Raw genomic sequence first — 22,063 nt, 5'->3', positions numbered from 1 at the left:
CTTTCCTAATTTATGCTGGAGACATCTTTGTGAAATGACGTAACAAAAGAGTTTCAAAGTAAATTTGCTGTGTTAGTGAACAGACCATCTATGGTTTCAATGCTTCATACTGGCCCTCAGGCCTGGAATGCCCCTCCCCTTGTCCTTTTAAGCCTGCTGTTTCCTCTTTATAAGAACCATTGCTTTCTAGGATTCTGTCCCAGTTCCTCACTTACTCCAGGCTGGTTAGATATCCCTTCTCTGTTTTCAGAAAGCCATGCACATCATTATTTCACTTGCCACATTTTTCACACCTGTTTCTAAGTTTGCATTCCCTAATTAGATTTGAGCTCTTTGATACCAGACACCTTACTGTGTTCATCTTTGTAACTCTGTATTCTAGCATGGTATCTGGCATATAGATTGGGCTAGTCTGTTTCTGCTGCTATACCAAAATTCCACACACTGGGAAGCTTCTAAACAACAGAAATTTACTTCTAACAATTCTGGAGGCTGAAAGTCTGAGGTCAGGGTGCCAGCGTGGTCAGATGAAGATCTTTTCTGGGTGGCGGATTTCATGTCATATTCTCAGATGGTGGAAAAGAAAAGATAGCTCTCTACAGCTTCTTTTAAGGCAGGAATCCCGTTTCTGATCACCTCTAAAAGACCACATCTCCTAATACCATTAACTTAGACATTAGGTTTTCAACATATGAATTTGGGGGAGCACAAACATTCAGACCAGAGCATGGATGGTACTTAGTATATGCCCACGAATGAATAAATAAATGTTAAGATTTTAGACTGGATCCGATTCTTCATGCAGAGGAAAGAGCCCGAAAGCAGGTATAGTCCAGAACACAATCTAGGGAAGATTTGCTTTTTCCATTGTGATAGTGGTTGGAATTATGAAATATAGGGGCAATAATGAAATGAAAGTTGATTGAGAAAGAGCATGCAATGTAGACCACAGAATTGAACTAACCATGAATTAAGATTGTAGTTATGGGGACCAACTGAGATAGATTCCAAATGCTTAGGAAGGATTTGGAAGTAGTGTACAGAATAACAAATGATGAAATTTAATTGAAAACAGCTTACTTAAACAGCTTCTAGGGGCGCCTGGGTGGCGTAGTCGGTTAAGCGTCCGACTTCAGCCAGGTCACGATCTCGCGGTCCGTGAGTTCGAGCCCCGCATCAGGCTCTGGGCTGATGGCTCAGAGCCTGGAGCCTGTTTCCGATTCTGTGTCTCCCTCTCTCTCTGCCCCTCCCCTGTTCATGCTCTGTCTCTCTCTGTCCCAAAAATAAATAAAAAACGTTGAAAAAAAAATTTAAAAAAAAAAAAAAAACCAGCTTCTAATAATTGGGAATATAGGCATAAAGGCGCTGGAAATTTCTATTGAATGTCATAAATTATTGATGAATTATCACTGCGAATGTATGCTCAAAATAGATTGATTTTGTCAATTTTAAAAAGCTCTTGGATAACATTATATATATATAAATAAATATATATAAATATATAAATGTATAAATATATATTAACATATAAATATAATAAACATAATATATAATAATATATAATTAATATATATTTATATACTTATATAATTCACTTACAAGCTATATGAAATATTAATAAGTGGTATTACCTACCACATGAAAACCTTGCTCTATGCCACAGACTGAACTGCATACTTTTGTATGCATTAATTTTAATACTTCAGTGCAGTTGTTCATATTTTACAGTTGTTTAATACTTACTCCAATGCAAAACAGAGAGAGGGTTATAGAGTTCAGCCTGCTTGCCTTTGATCACACAGCTATTAAGTACCAGATCTGGTATTAAATTCATTCCATTTGAATTGAAAGTCTGTGCTTTGCTATAGTATGCTATTCTATGTGCCACCAAATCTCTGAAATACGTATACATTTTCAGCATGAGTTTAGAGTGACAAGCATAAATGTATACAAATGTAGTTATCTCTTCTGGTCATCATTCATTCATTTATTCACTCATCAAACATTTCTTGGTTGGTCCTCTGGGCACCATACTAGGTGCTACATGTACAACATATCCACAAGCTATAGTGAAAGAGAATGGCATTAGAATGGCATACTGTGTAACAACTATTTTGATAAAGGCTATGAAGAAAAATATAAAGCCTTTTATTTAGTGGATTACAGAGCAGGATTCTCATGTACTTGCTTTCCTGTGGGTAAGTGTAATTAGATTTACAATATAGCTTACTGTAACCCAAGAAGATGCTTAAAATAGCTTTAGATAAGTTGTACCACACCAGTGTAATCAAGCTGAACAGTTTGAAAACTGGTCTTACAACAGCCTTTCCACAGCACAAAGGGAATTTTGGTGAATTGAAGAAAATTGTGTTGTATAATGGCTTTGAAAATTTACCAAATGTCAAATCTGTATTCCAGCTTTGGAAGGTGACTTTGAAACTATCTCAGCAATGACCTACATCTGTTCACAAAAAAAGCATAAATATCCATGGAGATGATTCTTGCACTGACCTTTAAAGAGTCGTATCTATCCTGCTGCAACTCTGAGCATGTGGAAGGTTTTGTATTAAAATATTGAGGGAGTTTTTGATAAATTTGAATATTTGGCCTCATCTATTGCTAACATGTGGTATAAAATCTAAACAGTGGTAAAGAGAGAATTTATGTCGTATAGAACTTAATAAAGCTAGATGGCCCAAATAAAACAATTAACCAAAAATAAATGCAAAGCAAAGCAATGTGAAACATTGGCAGATGTTAATAGCAACCTAGGCTGTTTTTATTGCAGTTCAAGGTTATAAAACCCTAAATTTCAGTTTCAGAAGTTACCTTTGGGCTGTATTATAATGGTATTATAACTAACTGGTATTCAAGGAATTTGTGAAAATTACAGAAAAATCGAAATCAATGTCTCTGTTTATTTGATGTTGATTTTCTCTCCAACAAACGTGTGTTGTAGCTTGACTTCTTTTTCCGCCCTCCCCTTTTCAACTCACTTCATAAACAGATGGAAAGCTGGTAATTTTCTGACAGTTGGAGATATTTTTGTAATTATCTGCAAATTTGAAAGGTTTAAGACTCTATTTCTTAGCTGTCAGGGAGCAATTGAAATGCTTTTCATGAAATAAGTGTAAATGTACGTGAAAGATAGAAGTTAAGCAAGAAACCCAGTATCATAATTGAAACTCATTATCATCTATCAGCTCTAGATATTGTGAGGCTTTCTTATTATCACCTTTTCTGGGAGGGTTTTTTCTTTTTTTAATCCTGCCAATACTTCTCATTATCCTCTCTTTCATGTCTTTCCTGTACACTACCCTCACAGAGAAGGGACTCTTAAATTGGGTCTTGAGGAATAAATAGGAGCTTGCATAACAAAAGCGAGAAGGTTCATCTATGGGCACTGACACCAACTAAGGCAGTAAAGGCACAAAGGTGTGAAATAGTATGGGAATGAACTGGAAACTGAAATTAATTCAGTGTTAGAACATATAGTGCAAAGGAAGAAGTGGCATTACAGGACACTAGAGCGGGGGTTCGATCATATGGCGAAACTCTCAGAGGTCAAGAAGAAATCATCACCTATCAGGTGAGGGTCTGTTTGGTGACCAAGAAGGGCAGGTTTTGTGTCCAGCAAAGAACAAGACTTTGTGAGATTTCATGCCTGGTCTGAGGGCTTTCTTTTTCTCTGATGGAGAAAAATGGATGGGCCACAGGTGATGACTGGAGGTGGCTGGGGAACTTAAGGAGAGGGGAGGATGTATAGAACTATAGTGGAAAGGAGAGGAAAATACCAACAGGTGTGAGAAAAGCTTACTGGAGAGGCATTAAAGATCTTGCTGAAATTGGAATGTGTAGTGGCATCTGTCTATACAGTTAATCCATTTTTTTCCAGTTCTACTCAGTCATTGCAGGGTCTACTCTAATTGCAGGGCCCATTCCAAGTTTGGAGTTTTCAAGGTCCTTGTTGCCGGAAGACAAAGGTGTGAACGACCTAAATAAAGTGTTATAGGGTATATTAATATTTATCGAGTACTTATAATGTACTAGGAATTATACTTAATATCTTACATATGTTACCATATTTATTCCCTTCTTTCCTATGAGATATAAATATTATTTCCATTAAAAAAAATGAGGATCCAGTAATTTTCCCAAGGTATCTTACCAATAAATAGCAGAACTGGTATTTGAATGAACATGGCAACTGAACAGAGAAGAAATTGAGGTTAAAAAAGATCTAATAATTTGAGAGAAGATGTCAGTGTCAAGGGAGTGAATATTTCAAGGAGATTCCAGAACAGTATTGATGGAAATGACATTTTTAAGGTTGCACGAAAGATGGGAAACTAATTGAGAAGTAGAATTTCAAGGTTTAAGACTCCAGTGGTAGAGGCTTTCAGCTGGGCCGGTAGGATCCAGTTTGGAAGTTGGTTACTGACGTGAGAGTGGGACTGGAGGCTATGAATTCTCTGGATCAATAAGATATTGATTGCAATGTGTGGGTATTGATTATGGATATTGATTATGGTGAGACCTTGGAATGAAAATAAGTGAATTTTAAGGAAATGACCTGAAAGCTGATGTGTCCTAGTATTCAGGGTGATATAGCTTGGTGAAAGGAACTTAATTGAAAAAAGATTTCCTTGTATAAGTTAAAAAAGGAAAAGTAGTTATATGAAAGCCACAGAGGGGAAATAGGATTATGTTGAGTCTCTGTTCTGGATTTGATGATATGGATATGTCTTCAGGGACTTCATGTGAGTCAGGTCCTCAAGGAGAAAAGGATGTGGATACAGCACAATGTCCATGCTAGGAATAAGGAAGTTTGTTTATTTAAAAAAAAAAAAAAGGGAGATCAAGAAGATATGGTGGAAAATGTTAGGAAGTATATTAAGGGGGTGTGGGAAGGTGGAGAGCATAATGGAAAAAAATACCTAGCCATGTGGGTGTGAGATTGAGAAAGAGGATTAGTGATTAGAGGAACATTCATTTAAGGCTTGAGAGTGATGGGGACCAGAGTCATTAGTGGAATTTGATGGCTTCAAATTTGTAAATGGAACTTTGCTTTAAAGGTATTTTACCATTTTGATTCCAAATAGTGCCCTGACTTGACTTCAACCACATTAACATTTGAACTAAGTGGGGGTGGTGCTGTTTGAAGTTCTCTAGATGCTGGGCTGATACATGTGCCTTGTTGGTCTGTTCAGTATAAGATTTGGGTAAAATTAACTGGATTTCTACCTCTGGTTTTGTGATCTTGCTTAATAGTATTTTGCTTAAAAATTCCTAAGCCTGATATTAGTACATATTTCATAGACGTACCTTTCTAATATTTTATTTGCTCAAAGCATTACACTGTACTGATTTAATATTTAGTGTCTAGGATTTATATATCATCATTTTTGATTATTAGAACAGATACCTAATTCATAATGTTAATTTCCATTGCTGTATTTAGAAACAACATAGTCTTACCTGAGCACTTTGGTAACTGTAATCTGAATTAAGAATTTTAAGTTGGCTGTATTTATACATTTCCTTGTTCCACAGTGTATGAAAAAGAAATGTTGCTTATATGAAATAAAACCGCTCTGACATCGTCAAGTGAATTTTCTCATAAAATTCATCAAAGTTTAGCACTGGAAGTGTTTTTACATACCACACAGTTTGACCATCCCTTGGTGACTCAGGCAAGCATTCAGGATCTTTTCATAGCAGATATGTCTTCTGACTGTATGGTAATTGTGGGGGGGAAAAAGGGTGAGCAAATTTGAGGTTGGAATATTGGCTCCTGCTCCTGAAATTGTTTAACCCTGAAAACTTGGCTTCTCCAAGCTAAGTGTTTCCTGTCCTGTGAAATGGAGATGTTAGTATTATCAAAGAGTAATTGAGGGGATTGGAGCAGTCCATTTAATTTTTAGATACCTCTGATATCAGAGGTTATATTTACAAGGAACAAAAATCTCTTTGTAGTTTTCTAACCCATTTGTTGTACTTTAGCTTCCTAGAATAACATTGGAAAGCTGAAAATAATTTTATTTCTTTAAAAATTTTAATGTTTATTTTTGGGAGAGAGAGAGATATAGCATGAGTGGGGGAGGGGCACAGAGAGAGGGAGACAGAGCATCTGAAGCAGAGAGCCTGTTGTGGGGTTCGAACTCAGGAATCATGACCTGAGCCACCCAGGTGCCCTTGAAAATGATTTTAAAACTAAGTTTCACACTTAGTCAGTTGCTGATATTTATGAAGCAACCTGGGCTTTGACAACTCAATAATAATAATGGTTTATTTTCCCCAAAGATAACTATTGAATATCCAACTTAGGCCAGGCAAGACTAGGCCCCAAACTGGTCACCAGAGGAGTCCCATGTGTCCTAGGTACAGTCTGCCTTAATATCCCTGCGGTGCTCACGTGTAGGCTGAGAGCAGCCAGTGGGAAGTGTGGACTCTGCAAATCCAGCAGTGGATTTCGGAGCTCAGCAACTGGGGCAGTTGGTCCGTTACACTCCCTCTAGTTGGAGGTTTTGAGGCATATTCTTAAGGGGACCATACCATATTTGTCCACCCTACTCATATGTAAAAATAATATTGCTAAAGGCTCTGGTGCACAATTTGCTTCATAGAATGAAAGATAAATGTAAATTTGGCTGTAGGGGAGAGAACCACTAAGCAGCTAATAGAAGCTCCTATGTGTTTGAGTCTCTTCACTTTGCCCATGCAAGCCCCGTCACAGCCACCCCCACCTGCATCATAGAAATAAACTTGGTGAGGGGCGCCTGGGTGGCGCAGTCGGTTAAGCGTCCGACTTCAGCCAGGTCACGATCTCGCGGTCCGTGAGTTCGAGCCCCGCGTCAGGCTCTCGGCTGATGGCTCGGAGCCTGGAGCCTGTTTCCGATTCTGTGTCCCCCTCTCTCTCTGCCCCTCCCCCGTTCATGCTCTGTCTCTCTCTGTCCCAAAAATAAATTAAAAAAAAAAAAACAACAACAAAAAACAAAAAAAAAACGTTGAAAAAAGAAATAAACTTGGTGACATATCAACAAGACAGGATTATTAAGATACACTTTTGCAATATGTTTTGGATTTGTCCCTCTTCATGGTTAATATCAATATAATACTAAAGACATTCTATTTGTTTTCCATACCAGTCAATTTTCTTTCATCTTTGACTTCCTCAGTTAGAAAGGAGAAAGATTTATATCTCCATAACAAAGATATTTGAATGAACTTTTTGTCAAAGTTCTGCAATAAACCCTTTGTTTTAATGTGTTTTCACTTTGTGTTCATTCTGAGATAGTGAAAGTCATTTCCTTAGATTCCACTCATGTAATTTTATTACACTTGTTTAGAGATTTTAGATTATGCTGCTTAGTAAGGTGTGCAATAGCATGTCTTGAAGTTGGCCGTGAAAATGGCTATACACAGTAGCTGTAAACGCTGTTTCTGTAGTTGTATGTAATAAGGCTTAGGAGAATCTGTCTCCTATGACTTTCAAAGATCACCTGCGGTGGTTGTATAAACTTGAAACAGTGGATTTGTTACGGGATATCTAAGTATGACGTGGTGCCACATGTCAGTCACGGAAGCAAAAGGAATGTTACTCTTTAGCTTTGCCATAACGCCCTCACTGTTCTTCAACCCTGGGCCTGTCAGCCACTTGTCAGCTGATGTGATTTTACGTTTTTGCCTCAATCATAACTTACTCTAAATTCTCCTTTAAGTGTTTGATGTTTGCTTCCAAACAAACATCTGTTCTGGGTTTGTGAGGAAAAGAAGGGAGAAAGAGATTTAAAGAAAAATAAAAGAAGGGTTCTGTTATTTTGGGCTTTATTGCTGATGCTAACTACTATCATAAAGTATGGACTTACGATTGAGGGATTAATGAATAATTCATTCCAAGAACTTTTTCTTAAGCCCTAGTGAACACTGAATGTTTAGAAACATAAATGGATGATGCTGTTAAGTTTAAGGAGAAAACACTTTCTCCTAGGAGAGGAGAATTATCTGCTATTTCTTCTGAAAGTTTGAGTGTGGATTTATATAGTGTTAAATATTCTTTTTATGCTTTACTGTGCTTTCCAAAATAGTTCCTTATTTTTGGAAGACTTCCTGTCTATGTTTTCAAATATATCAATAAAATTACCTATTTCAGCTAATATAGTTTTCCCTGTTTATCACTCTGTAGGTAATAACCAACCATGTGTAAATATGAATAATATATTTCCCTTCTAAACATCATACATTCTTAGCTCTTTTAATAAACAACTTTATAAAAGTATATTTTATTTATGTCTTAATTAAAATTTTTTCATGAGCTAGAAGAGATCACAAACCCTGGGTAATGCATTTTAGTTGCAATGAAAATTCCTAAGTCAATTAATTATGAGATGACCATACACCAGACATAGAACTTTATGATGCTGCGGAGTATTAAAATGGCAATATTGAAATAGCTGCCATTTCTTTCTAAAAGGTAGGGCCATTCAAATCACCTAAGTAATGGTCTCTGAAATTACAGAATTAAAAATACCATATTTTTTCCTACCTGATAATTGGATGGGGCATTGGACATTAACATATACTTCCAAAGGCTTAGAGTTTCCTGTGGGTTTTTGTTGTTGTTGTTTTTCTTTGTTTCCTTTTCTTATTTGTATTGATTTCAGCATAATGGATCAAGGAATTTCTCTTGACTTGTAGACTTTCCTAGAAGTACACCTAAGGTTGGTATCAGTTTTATATTCAGAGAACAATAAAACAAGCTTTTTTTTTTCCAATTAGTAAAAGTCTATGTAAAACTTATCTGTGATAAAGACTTGCATGTTTCAGAAGGTCATATATCATAACTTTTGTACAAGGTGAAGATTACTCACAAGGTCAAAAGGCATGCCAAAACAAACAGAAAACATTTTATTTCATTTCAACTTCCTTTCCTTTAAAAAAACATATTTAATGGATATGGTCATTTAACTGTCAATTTAGTCCTTTTGTTTTTTGCATATCAGACACAAACACATACCTTTTAAGGTTTGTTTCTGTTTCTGTTTTAAAAAAAAGCTGCACATTAAAGTAAAGGAGGGAACTTCTATTGCCCTATTTTTGCATAACAAACTACTGTAAATTAAACTTAACTCTGATTTTCTAATGTTCTAGTTTTAATATTCTAGTTTTTAATGTTCTAGTTTCTAATCAGAGAATTTCTAAACTCACATCGTTTTAATAGGTTCATAGTTGAGACACAGAAAAAAAACCTGCCTTATCTCATTATTCTCAAATATGAGTGACATTATTTTATCTCACATGGGAATCAAAATATGAGAGAAGTTGCTTTTCAGGTATGGGATAAGGAATGTAATTATGCTGATGAAAGCGGATTGTAGCAAATAGTACCAATATGTCATTGTATCTATAAATGAAATGAATTCAAAATTATATACTTCAGTGGTAGTCACTGAAGCAAGAAAGAAAATTGTAGTAGGATGTTATGTCCTTAGATATGTTAACTTTATCATATAAATTTTACTTATTGTGGTATGATAATGCTAGTAATTTTATAAAATGTATTCTAATATTGATTCTAAACTCAAATAGATTTAATTATCATTGGAAGAAAAATTCCTTGCAGGTAGAATGGACAAGTTTTCATGTGGTATTTACTGAATGAGACAATTATATGTACATAGTCCGCTTATGATAGTCTTGGAATTTCACACAGTAAACACTTTCACTGCCAGCCTAAAATTCCTTCCGTTGTAGGCTGTAATGTTAAAGTTCTCTGGTCAAATTAGGTAATGATATCAGTACTATCCAAATGACATTGTATTACCTCCATTCTTTCCTCTTAGTCTTTGCTCCTGTGACGTATATTTAAATAACTTTAAAAATTTTTTGATCTTTTTAAAATATTTTATTCTTTATTTTTGAGAGAGCACAAGCAGGGGAGGCGTATGGAGGGAGGGACAGAGGATCCAAAGTGGGGCAATGAACCCAATGGAGGGCTTGAACTCATGAACCTTGAGATCATGACCTCAGCGGAAGTCAGGCATTCAGCTGACTGAGCCACCCAGGTGCCCCTTGATGATCTTTTTAAAGTGTTCCTAATTTATTGTTAGAGCTTTGAAATCTTACTGCTGCTTCAGTTTGTTTAAATTAATAAATTTAATGTAAATAGAGTTTTAATGTATTTATGTAATAATTTCAAACTATTGCTTTATAAAAAAGACCTATACATACACTTATATATTATCCTACCAAAAGTGGAGGGAAATGTCTCCCAAAAGTTAAAACAGGTTATAGTTTTGAAATTCCAAATACATTGGACTGAAGTGGGTCTCTTTGATGTTTTGTTAGGAACTCCTCAGCACTTTGGGAAATAGAACTTAAGACAGAAAACGTAAAGGCAGGCACAAACCAAGGCAGGCACCACAATTATGATGTAGGATTCATGGTGAAGTGAAGTAATATAATTAGATCTGTCCGTATCTAAAGAGGGCCTTTAAATAAAACTCTGGAGACCTAGAGAAAGCAAACAGCAATTTCAGCCAGCGCAATAGAAAGCTACATGCTACATCTTTCAGAGATGGAGTGAGATACCTTTTTCATTTTTTTTTTTTTAAACATGCATCTCAGTATTTTAGATAGTTATTCTCAGGTTCTTTTAGGAGTGGCTCTTCAGATGTGATGCTTTCCTGTGAAAACTCAGACACGGGAATCTTAGGAACCAAAGGACTTAGGACTCTGTGCCGACAGAACTGCTTTGTGAGGGCTCTCGGTGGGTCTAGTTTCTGCCAAGTCATGCTGCTTGTGGAATTGGTGGATCTTAATGTGAATGGGCATATCGTCTTGGCTGGTGTTTAAATCTGTTTTTAAAAATAGAATGGATTTGGAAGTTGGCACTCTTAGCCTCTAGTCCTTCTATGACTCTGTATTCTGTGTGATCTCAGGCAAGAGATTAAGCTTCAGTTTCTCTGTCTATAAAAGAGAGCTGGATATAAACCCTTCCTTCATCAGAAGAATATTTGAAAGGTAATAAATAATAAATTTCAATAATAATAAGAACTATGTTATTATTACTAATGTGAATGCTTGTTTTAAAGGAAATATGGAGACTGTAGGTACATACTTTTATTTTTATCTTTGGCACTCTTTGAAAAATAAGTATATTTTGAACAAAAATAATGATACTGTGTTTCTTATGTTTATATTTTATTTGTATGAAGCTTTATTACTCACAGAGTTTTCACAGTCATGGTTTAATCTGATTTGATCCTTAGTATAATCCTGGTGTAGAGTATGTCAGGTGTTATTTTCATACTGTGTAGATGAGAAAACTTGTTTGGCACTGAATCAAGACTCATGCATTGTTGAGAGATCATTTGAAGTCAAGTGTTCTTATAACCAGTGCATTGTCTTTTCAGAGCTATGTTTAATTGGGCAAATTTCCTTTTTGGATTTGGATTGCTACATATTTTAGCTATATTCATAGAGTAGCATGATAAATTTATAAAGATGTGTCATACTCGTGACATGTATGATCTTCTACCTTAAGCTCACGAACAGAGAGTATGGTTATGTCCATATGGCAGGCAGAATCATGTCTCCCCACATCCTAACCCTTACACCCTATGAATATGTTCCTTGGGGTGGGAGAAGTAAAGTTGCTAATCAGATGACCTTGAGATTATCCTTGATTCTATGCATGGACCCAATGTAATCACCAGAGGCCTGATAAGTAAAGGAGAGATGGTAGCATGAAAAGGACTTCAGGTGTTATTGCTTGTTGGACAATGAGGGAATGTGGCCATAGTCCATGGAATATGGATGACTTTTAGAAGCTGGGAAAGGCAAGGAAACAGATTCTTCCCTTGGCCTCCCACTGACACCTTGATTTTAGCTCAGAGAGACTTCTGACCTTTAGAACTATAGGATAAATAAATTTGTGTTGTTTTAAGCCACTAATTTTGTGCCAGTTTATTGCAGTAGCAGTGGAAAACTAATATAGGCTGACACACTGCAACTAGGGGAAGCTTGAGAGTAGAGTCATTTATGCCAGAATGACCTCAGGTCGATCATGGGGGGATTTGCTCCTTTTATTTAATTTTTGTTCCATACTAGGTTTATAATTGTCGAGGTAGGTTATAATATGTCATGTGCTTCCTTTGGGATGCATTGCTTATTAGGGGAACTGGCTATTCCTTAACAGTTAAGTGTACAGATTATGGATCCTGAATATATAAGTTCAAATGTTGGCCCTGATTCTTACTAATTATAACCTGCCGAAACATCTTTTTCATCTGTGAAATGAGAACAGTAAAAAGCATCTTCTTCATAAGGCCGCTGTGAGAATTAACTGTGTTAATTTATGTTAAATACTTAGCTCAGTACTTGGTACATAGTACTAAGTATTACCTATTATAATTATAATTTTTATTCCGTGAATATTTTCCTTCAATGCTTTCTAGAGTCATACTTTATTTTCAAATATAGTCAGGAGAGCGTCCAAACTTTAGGGTGACTATCTTTGGGGTAGAGGCATTCTAATGCAACTAAATTCTGTCAACTTCATAATTTGTTATTGAATGTAATTTTTAAAATTTCTTGTACTTTTAAATAACTCTCTTCCTTGCCCATTCTCATTGTCACTAATATGTAGATGGAACAAATTTTGCATATTCTATAATCACTTCATTTGATTCATTTGTATTTCTGTTTTATCTGTCATATTGTAAGCTTTTAGGTTTGTTTTGATGTCATTGTTTAAGCATGCATATTTCTTGGTTCTAGGAAAAGTATGCAACACCCTGTAAAAAGAGCTCCTCGGTAAAAAATAAATAAACAAAATACTCTGCAAGTGAGAGAAACCTAGTCAGAATGTTGAATTTGCAAACATTATGTTAAGAGAGGAACCTCTGAAGTAGATGGATAGAAATTGCTACTTCTGTCAATGTTACATTCTGTGTGTCTGGTAATGATGCGGTAGGTCTTCATTAGGCCCAATAATATATATTTGATCAGCCTTTTGACTTTGGCCACAGTAGCTATATTCCAGGGCACGATACAGGAATTGATTCAGTCAACATGTATTGTGTACCTCTGAATGGCAACAGATAAATGAAGTCTGTTCAAGACTTTCCTCCTGTGGTGGGGAAGAGCCAATGATCCCTGAAATAGCAGAGATCCTAGTAGTGGAGTTAGTTGGATGTAAGAAGTTGAAGAGTTAGGTTGGGTATGACATCAGATCTATGTACTCGCTCTGGCTACCTACACACAATAGAAGCATGCCACGGTTTCTTAGATAGTTTGTAGTCATGAATTGTTCTTATAGAATAGCTTGTCTCTACAGGTTTGTTTCTTTGTTTAGCTCCCCAGGTTCTCTCTAGAAACTGGATACTTAATAACTATAATCACAGACCAATGAGTATATGGTTTAGAAACAAACCCCAAGGGGTGCCTGGGTGGCTCAGTCAGTTAAGCCTCTGACTTAGCCCAGGTCATGATCTCGTGGGTTGTGAATTGGAGCCCTGTGTTGGGCTCTGTGCTAACAGGTCAGAGTCTGGAGCCTGCCTCAGATTCTGTGTCTCTTCCTCTCTCTCCCCCCCGCCCCCCACCCCATGCTCTGTCTCTCAATAATAAAATAAAACATGAAAAAAAAAAAAGAAAAAAAAAAAAGGAACAGGCACCAATAGTCACGTGTGCTTTTATTTTTTAATTTTTTCTTATTTTTATTTTTTAATTAATTTTTAAATTTACATCCAAGTTAGTTAGCATATAACATTGTGTGCTTTTAGTTCAATGATATTTCTATTTTTCTTCAAATACATTTGACATCTTGGTGGTATGCTTTAGTCGATCCCTTCCATACCTATTTCATAGCCTCATTCCTCCCACACTTCACTAAACGGCATCTCTTTTGCCTGGCAAAGCTAAAAATCACAGAAAATTAGGAGGGGTTTTCCTCAAAGCACTTAATTGTGTGGAAATATGTAGATTGTTGTATGCCTTTAGAGAAACTTCTGAACCTACAAAGATATCACTCTTGCCTCTGCTTTAACTTTAATCCAGCAGTTGACAGGGGATGGCAGGAAAAAAGAGAAATTATTTGAACAAAAAAGTCACTGGAATGAATGAGTCAATGTCAGGTTTCAAGTAAATTACATATAGAATACCTTGTCATGTTTTCTTACCTCTATATACCTTTTTACCTTTGAAACCACATCAAGAAATGAGTAGGGAGGTAAACTGAACATGTCTGACAATATTCTCCGTATTAGATATTCTGCTAAGTTACTCACTGTGTCCTTGTTTCTTTTATGTAAACTTTGGATTCTGTTGGTAATGTCAATGGTGATGACCAATAGGCGTTTCTTTCAGGCGTTTTCTTTCAGGCAGAATTGGCCAGATTTGTGTACTTTTGGCAGTGTCTTAAACCTAGGGAAAATTTTAAATTAAATGTGTAGTCTTCTCCATTCATGTTATGGTCCAGAAATAATAAATTGAGAGTTCCCATATGAGCAAATCAGTCACATTTGCTAATGTGTCCATGGAAAATCTGGTTGATAATAAATATACTGGTTTCAGATCCAGGGGAACATTTCTATGATATTGTTCTGATTACCAAATTCTAACATTTCTTAACAGCTTTTTGATGTTACAGCACATGCCTTGAGTAGGTAGTTTTACGGTTTTGGTTCTTACCTTTAGTGTATGTGAATGTATGTAGCAATGAATTAAATTATACAAGAACTACAGTAGATGACAACTCTAATAATACTTTATATCTCTATTTTAACTTTAATAATTCAGACTTGTTAACTGTATATTAATCTATCTTCCTACATGGAAGAGTGATTGAGAAAAGATAATTCGTCTTATTTATCTTGGGATCATAATATCTTTTGTATATGCTAGCTGCTCACCAAATGTTGGTTAAATTGATTAATTAACACAAGGGAAAAAATAGATTCAGCTAGTCCTTTGACTCATCTATTTCTTTAAAATGATGCTAAGCTAGAGAATGTGGTTTGGATATATGGTCAAATGGGGTTTCTAGTTGAACTTATTTGCAACACTTAGGCTTTTCTTTTGTAGGAACAGAATTTGGCCCAGTAGAATTATCACATGGTATAGACCAAACCAGAATGCATCTCCTCTGTAGGAAGGCACATAAGGAAAAGAGAGAACCCAGAAACATCCATACTAAGCTTGCATAGTTGTTTTTTTTCTTCTTCCAAAGTCATCAGTCACATGGGGGATGAACTGAAGTGTTATTTTACCAGAAGTGTCTCCATAAGGAAATATGAAACCAGTAGATAGGTGAGAAGCCTGAGATTCAGAGACATTAGGTAATTTGTTAAGGGTAAAAAGGAGAGGGTATATCTGAACCTAAACTTTTTAACACTAAATCGAGCACTTTTTTTTTTTTTAAAGAATCCTTTACAATAGTGTGAGGAAGGACAGAAAGGGGCTGTGCTGCACCATGGTAGGAAATAGCTTGTTCCCCAAGGGGTGAAGCCTAATGAGTGGGCTGTGGCCTGTCTCATGGGGCCACAGCTAAAGGCACAAAGGTTATGTGGTCTGGCTGCTGCTCAGTGGGACACTGGGAAGGTCAAAGTCAAAGTCAAGTCCATACAGGGAAACCTGAGAGGAATAAAAAAAATTGAAATTGTATGATTTATTTATTTATTTATTAAATTTTTTTTTTCATTTCATTTATTTGAGAGAGAGAGAGAGAGAAAGAGAGAGAGAGCAAGTGGGGGAGGGGAGCAGAAAGAAAGAGAGAGAGGGATAGAGAATCTCAAGCAGGAGCTATGCCCAGTGCAAAGCCTGCCATGAGGCTTGATCCAACAACCCTGGGATCATGACCTGAGCTGAAATCAAGAATGGGATGCTCAACCAGCTGACCACCCAGGCGCCCTGAAGCCATATGATATTTGTCACCTTCTAGACATGATTATAATTCCTAGAAATTGCCTTTGCCATATGACTTTACTTTACTTTTTTTTTTTCCCCCAGCTCTCTTGTGATATAGTTGACATGGAACATTGTGTAAGTTTAAGGGATACCAGGTGATGTTTTGATACAGATGTATATGGTGTAGTTATTGTCACCATAAGGTTGGTTAACACATACATCACCTTACATAATTATCATTTTCTTCTTGTTATGGTGAGAACAACTAAAGCTCTACTTTCCTACCAACTCTTAAGTATACAAAATGGTGTTGTTGACTATAGTCACTGTGCTGTACCTCAGATCCCCAAAATGTATTCATCTTATAACTGAAAGTTTGTACCATTTGGCCGACATTTCATTTCTCCCACCCTCCAGCCCTCCACCATTCTACTGTCTCTGAGTTCAATATTTTTAGATTCTAAATATACATGAGATCATACCTATTTGTCTTTGTCTGACTTACTTCACTTAGTATAATGTCCTAGAGGTACATACATGTTGTCATAAGAAGCAGAATTTCGATCTTCTTTTATGGCTGGATAATATTCCAATGTGTGTTATGCCTGTGTGCATGCACACGTATCACATTTTCTTTTTTCATTCGTTCGTTGATGGACACTTGTATTGTTTCTGTATGTTGTTTTGGGTATCCGTGAATAATGCTGCAGTGAACATAGAACATAAGAGTGCAGATATCTCTTCGAGATAGTGATATCATCTTCAGCCAGTATATATATGCATAGAAGTGGGACTGCCAGATCACCTGGCAGCTCTATCTTGAATTTTTGATGAATTCTGTACTTTTTCCATAGTGGCTGTACCAGTTTGCATTCCTACCAACAGTGCACTAGGCTTCCTTTTTCTGCACATCCTCTCCAGCCTTTGTTATTTCTGGTCTTTTTGGTAATAGCTATTCTACTTTTCTTATTTATATTCCATTGCATCTGCATTTGAAGATTTTGTGCTTCCATTTAAAATAATTTAAAGGGCACCTGACTGGCTTAGTAGGTAGAACATGAGACTCTTGATTTTAAGGCTATGAGTTTGAGCCCCATGTTGGCTGTAGAAATTACTTAAAAATAAAATCTTAAAAGTAAAATAAAATAGGGGCGCCTCGGTGGCTCAGTTGGTTAAATGTCCGACTCTTGGTTTTGGCTCAGGTCATGATCTCATGGTTTCGTGCGTTTGAGCCCTGCGTTAGGCTCTGTGATGGTGGTGTGGAGCCTGCTTGGGATTCTCTCTCCCTGTCTGTCTGCCTCTTTCCCACTTGTGCTGTCTCTGTCTCTCTCAAATAAATAAATAAAACTTTCAAAATAAAATACAACAAAAAGTCTTAAAGGCTTTTTTTTTATTAACTTTTACTAAAGATATAAACTTATTTTGAGGTGTGGAAGACTCTCATACCTGGTGACATATGACTGGGCCAGTAGATAGAATGTTGCCTTAAACTCTGTTGGCTCATATCTTGTTAATGTCTAATGCCTTTATGGTATTTTTAAAACAAGGAGGATTAACGGCTTCTAATTTACTAATGGCAGTGAAAAGCGAATGCACGTTAAAACACCAATGTTAGTATTGTTGGCTCTAGCAATAGATGAAAACTACACACTTGATCATATTATTTTATAACCTATCTCCTGGTGTGTGTGTGTGTGTGTGTGTGTGTGTGTACTCACACATACAGATAACTGTGGTGTCAATGTTCGGAAGAGGAGGCAGGGAGTTACTGACCAATTTTGACTTGGGGTGTGCCATGGTCTGAGCTTATGTTAGCTGTCTAATTTAGGCAACGATATTGAGGCTTTACTCAAATAGAGAGATTGGATGCCAGGACGACAATCGGAAAGCTACCAGATTTATTGCAATTAAATGATGCTTGTGGGAAAGAAGAAAGGTAGATCGATTTGAGTCTCTGTGGCAGTAGAGTCTACAAGGATTGGCAACTTTGATTTGATGATAGAGAAAAGAAGACAATACTGCTGACTCTGAGACTTTGAGCTGAGTCACTGGCAGGATGCTGGTTTATTTAATAGAAAGCTATGAGGCCCCAGTGCATGCTGAGGGGATGGCAGAGAGCTAAGTGGATTCAAAGGCTTGGGCTCGAAAGGTTTTTTTTTAAAGCACTCTGTCTCTGAACATGTTTCCTACATTGGCTGAATATAGTAGGATCTTCTGTTGACTGGATGATGGTCAAAGAAGGAAGGGTCTTAAATGTTCCATATTCTCAAATCTCTCTTCCAATAATTCTGTTCAACTAATGAGCTGTGTTTGGGACCATGTTGCTCCCATCTTATTTTCCTGTGGTATATTGAAACCTTAAAGGAGGTATTCTGTGCAAGTTTACTGACGACCTTTTCCTTTTTATGCTTATCAAGGTTAAAGAAAAAGATTCCTTTTACCTTGTAACCTAAGGGATAATGAACTCAGGATTGTTTTCTTCTGTGTGCTCCTTTTAGCTCTATTATTATTCTGGACTTCAGAAAATAATAGGATCACAATCAGTAGTGCAAAATGAGTGTTCAGATGATGGTACTTGCTCCAGGAAAAGAAGAAGAAAAAAAATTTTACTCAGATGAAGAAAGCAATCCCTACAAAGGTTCCCATTGTGTTTGGGAGGTATTTATTTGATTTTTTTTTTTTTTTTTTTTTTTACCTTCTCACTAGTTCTCTGCTGTTTCTCACCCTAAGTATATACCTGAACTTTCTGCTCTGTGGAATTTCTTACAGTTTTTATTCAGATGACAAACTTGGGCTTTCCACATTAATTCAGTTTTCACTCCTTAGTCATAATACACAAAGCATCAAACCCTCACAAGGGAAATGTACAAATGCTGCGTGGAACTTGGGAGTAATGCTATAAACAAATTCATTGCCAAGAACTTATTGTCATGTTTCAAATGCAGAATTAATAACCTGTTCCAAGAGCACACATGCTATTCATCAAGGTTTTCCCCTGAGACTATATTTCCTCTCTCTACTGTCCCCACATTATTGAAGAATTGTGGAAACTGGAATTTAAAAAAAAAGTCTCACATTATGATAGTTTTGAAATTGCTCTTGAGAATTTGTAACCTTGGCAAAGGTTAGTCACCTTCAGCCATTTTTCTCCCCAGGGCTCTTGATGAACAAGTCTGTTTTGCATGTGGCTTTTCTTTTCTCAAAGGTTTATGTAGCAAACATGACTGTCTGTATTTATCTCACATCCCACAGAACTGAATTGTTCAACTTTAATACCAACGTGATTTCTCTGTGCTTTAAGATATATTTCTTGTTGAAAGAAAGAGTCAAATTGTTGAATATTTTAGTGTGATTACAAAGCTGTCCAAAATTGCATATTTAAGTCAATTCATTATTTTTGCCGTTTTTTTCTACTTGAGTAAACACTAAATCTAAATTAGGTAATTTTGGCTTTTTGGTAGATCTGCTGAAAATGCATATTTAAGATGATAAAATAATTTAGTACAGAAATATCTTATGTGACAAAAGTAAATTCTACATTGAGAAAGCAAATATATTATTTATAATCAGAGCTCTTTAAATTTGTCTAACAAACTCTATAAAGTTAACTAACAGACCATGGGTTCTATCACATAGTAATTTTTTAAGGATTTACTATTGTGACACCAATAAGCAAAATCATACAAAATAAGAACAAGATATATTGTACACATTCCTTCCAATTCTAATATTTCTAGACCTTATGTTGTTACTTTCTTGATGACATAATTTTTACATATCAAACTTTGATATATCTGTATTTCTCTTTTTATTTAACTTTGGAAGTTTTTATATATACGCACTTACTTAACAAAGTTAATAATCATTTCTTTGCAAAAGTTGAGTCTTATTGTCATATTTCCATTATATAAAAGCAGTTGATAAAGCATGTGACTTTATTGAAATTTTGTTCTTCCGCTTTTTTGGAAGGCAGCTATGCTCACCACTAACCACCAATGCCGGCTGTTTTTCCACTTTTTTTTTTTTTAAAGTTTGTTCGTGTATTTTGAGAGAGAGCGCACAATCAGGGTATAGGCAGAGAGAATGGGAGAGACTTCCAAGCAAGTTCCATACTGTCAGTGTAGAGCCCTACACGGGGCTCAAACTCACAAACCATGAGATCATGATCTGAGCCAAAGTTAAGAGTCAGACAGACGCTCAACACGCTGAGCCACACAGGCACCCCTGTTCTTCCACTTTTTGGGAAAATAATCTACTTTGAGGTGTATCTATCGAATACCAAATTAAGTTATTAGTGATTAATCACCTATATTACATTAGGCAATTTTACTCCAAATAAATCTAACTGAACATTGGCTAGCTACTAAGCACTTTGCTGTGTTGGAACAAAGGTATTTGAAGAGTTCTCAGTAAAGATATTCTTTGCTTTTGATTATCAGATATACTACATAATTGTAAAATCCATACTACAATTTGTTCAGGATATTACAACCTCAGTGAGTGTCCAATTTTGTATGAGGCAAAATTTCTTAACAATTTTATTTTATTTTTTGAATTGAATTTTAATAAGGGAGAGAGAAAAAATACCATGTCATATTTTGTAAAGGCATTTGCTTTATATCATTAAATAAATTAGGGGAAATGCCCAGAGACTATTTATGCTATTACTTGGTGATTGAAACCATGATATGCATTTAGAAATGCGGCCTATTGAAATATTTGGGGGACACCTGGGTGGCTGAGTCAGTTGAGTATCTGACTCGTGATTTCAGCTCAGGCCATGATCTCACAGTTCGTGGGTTTGAGCCCTGTGCTGGGTTCAGCCAGTGCAGAGCCTGCTTGGGATTCCCTCTTCATCCCTCTCTCTTCCCCTCCCTGCACTTGTGCTTTCTTGTCTCTCAAAATAAATAAATAAACATTTAAAAATAAATAAATAAAATATTTAGGAAGCATATTTTATAGCTAGTTATTACTTAGTGCCTTGGTCTTAGTAATGGCATCTTTTACATGGGGAATCAAATTCCTCTCACCCACTGACTATGCAAAGGATAGTCTACTGTTCAGTGGAGAGGAATACAGATTTGGATTCAGACAAACCAGAATTGGAACCCAGGACCCAATAATTATCAGCTATATGGCCTTACATATGAGTGATCAAAACTCAGTGCTTCAGTGTTTTCATACTTAAAATATGTATTATAATGTGTATATTTTAGTTTATTTTTATTTTTTTAAATTTAATGTTTATTTATTTTTGAGACAGAGGCAGAGCATGAGCTGAGGAGGGTAGAGAGAGAGAGGGAGACACAGAATCTGAAGCAGGCTCCAGGCTCTGAGCTGTCAGCACAGAGCCTGATGCGGAGATTGAACTCACGAACTGTGAGATCATGACCTGAGCCCAAGTTGTGCACTCAACCAACTGAACCACCCAGGCACCCCTATATTTTACAGTTTAGCGAATGAAGTTGTGGATATAAATTGTTTGGTAAAATAACTACCGAGGATATGAGAAACACCCAGTAAATGGTAGCTCTTCGTTTCTCCAAAGGTCAGTGTAATTTCTTCAAATACAAAGATGGCAACACTGACCCATCATCAGAATTACTGTCACATTCTTAAGTGAGGACGCTTTCTGATGTAGGTCTTGCATTTATAGAATGGCTGGTTGAATAAGGAGTGTAATTTGTGATTAGGCAACAAAAGGAAGCTGAGGACTCCTGGAGGGATTCAACACATGACTTTGGCCTTATTGTTCATTCCTTACTGAATTATCTAGTTTTAGACTCAGTGAAGATTCACTGGCACATGAACTTATATATTATAGTACTTTTGCAGTGTCTATACATGAATGAAATCACATTGTGGTAAATACACTTGAAACTGTGGTATATCAACTCAGAGAAAAAGGATTAGAAGATTAAATTTAGCAGTTCAAATTGCCAGACTTGGTTACCTTCTTTGACCCAGGATATAATTTAAGCCAAGTTAACTTTATACTGTGAAAAGTATGAACTAATTGTGACTGTCAAAGCAAGTTCCTCAAGAAAAGAGGCTACCTTTCCCCTATTTGAGAGAAGAGAGAGGGAAGGGAAAAGCAGTCTCTTGAGATAAGTGTGCAAGTTCGCTTCTGGCTAAAAGTTAATGATTAGTTGCCTCT

At 36.3% G+C, this 22,063-nt stretch overlaps 1 protein-coding gene across 5 annotated transcripts in view; it reads left to right on the top strand.

The window, feature by feature from the left end:
• The window catches only part of SLC16A7 (solute carrier family 16 member 7), a 191,512-nt gene that overhangs the window by 41,806 nt on the left and 127,643 nt on the right, over positions 1-22,063 (top strand). Inside the window, exon 1 of one of the 5 annotated variants that reach the window (XM_058742182.1) lies at positions 10,906-11,022. The exons of the other annotated variants lie outside the window; for them this stretch is intronic. The gene's annotated coding sequence lies outside the window, so the exon portion shown is untranslated. Of the gene's footprint in view, positions 1-10,905; positions 11,023-22,063 lie in introns of those variants that run through there. 5 annotated transcript variants of the gene reach the window in all.

Source organism: Neofelis nebulosa, chromosome 8, assembly GCF_028018385.1.
Source record: "Neofelis nebulosa isolate mNeoNeb1 chromosome 8, mNeoNeb1.pri, whole genome shotgun sequence".
NCBI classification, from domain to species: Eukaryota; Metazoa; Chordata; class Mammalia; order Carnivora; family Felidae; genus Neofelis; species Neofelis nebulosa.
The sequence above is the reverse complement of the archived record's forward strand: the minus strand, read 5'-3'. Positions and strand labels throughout refer to the sequence as shown.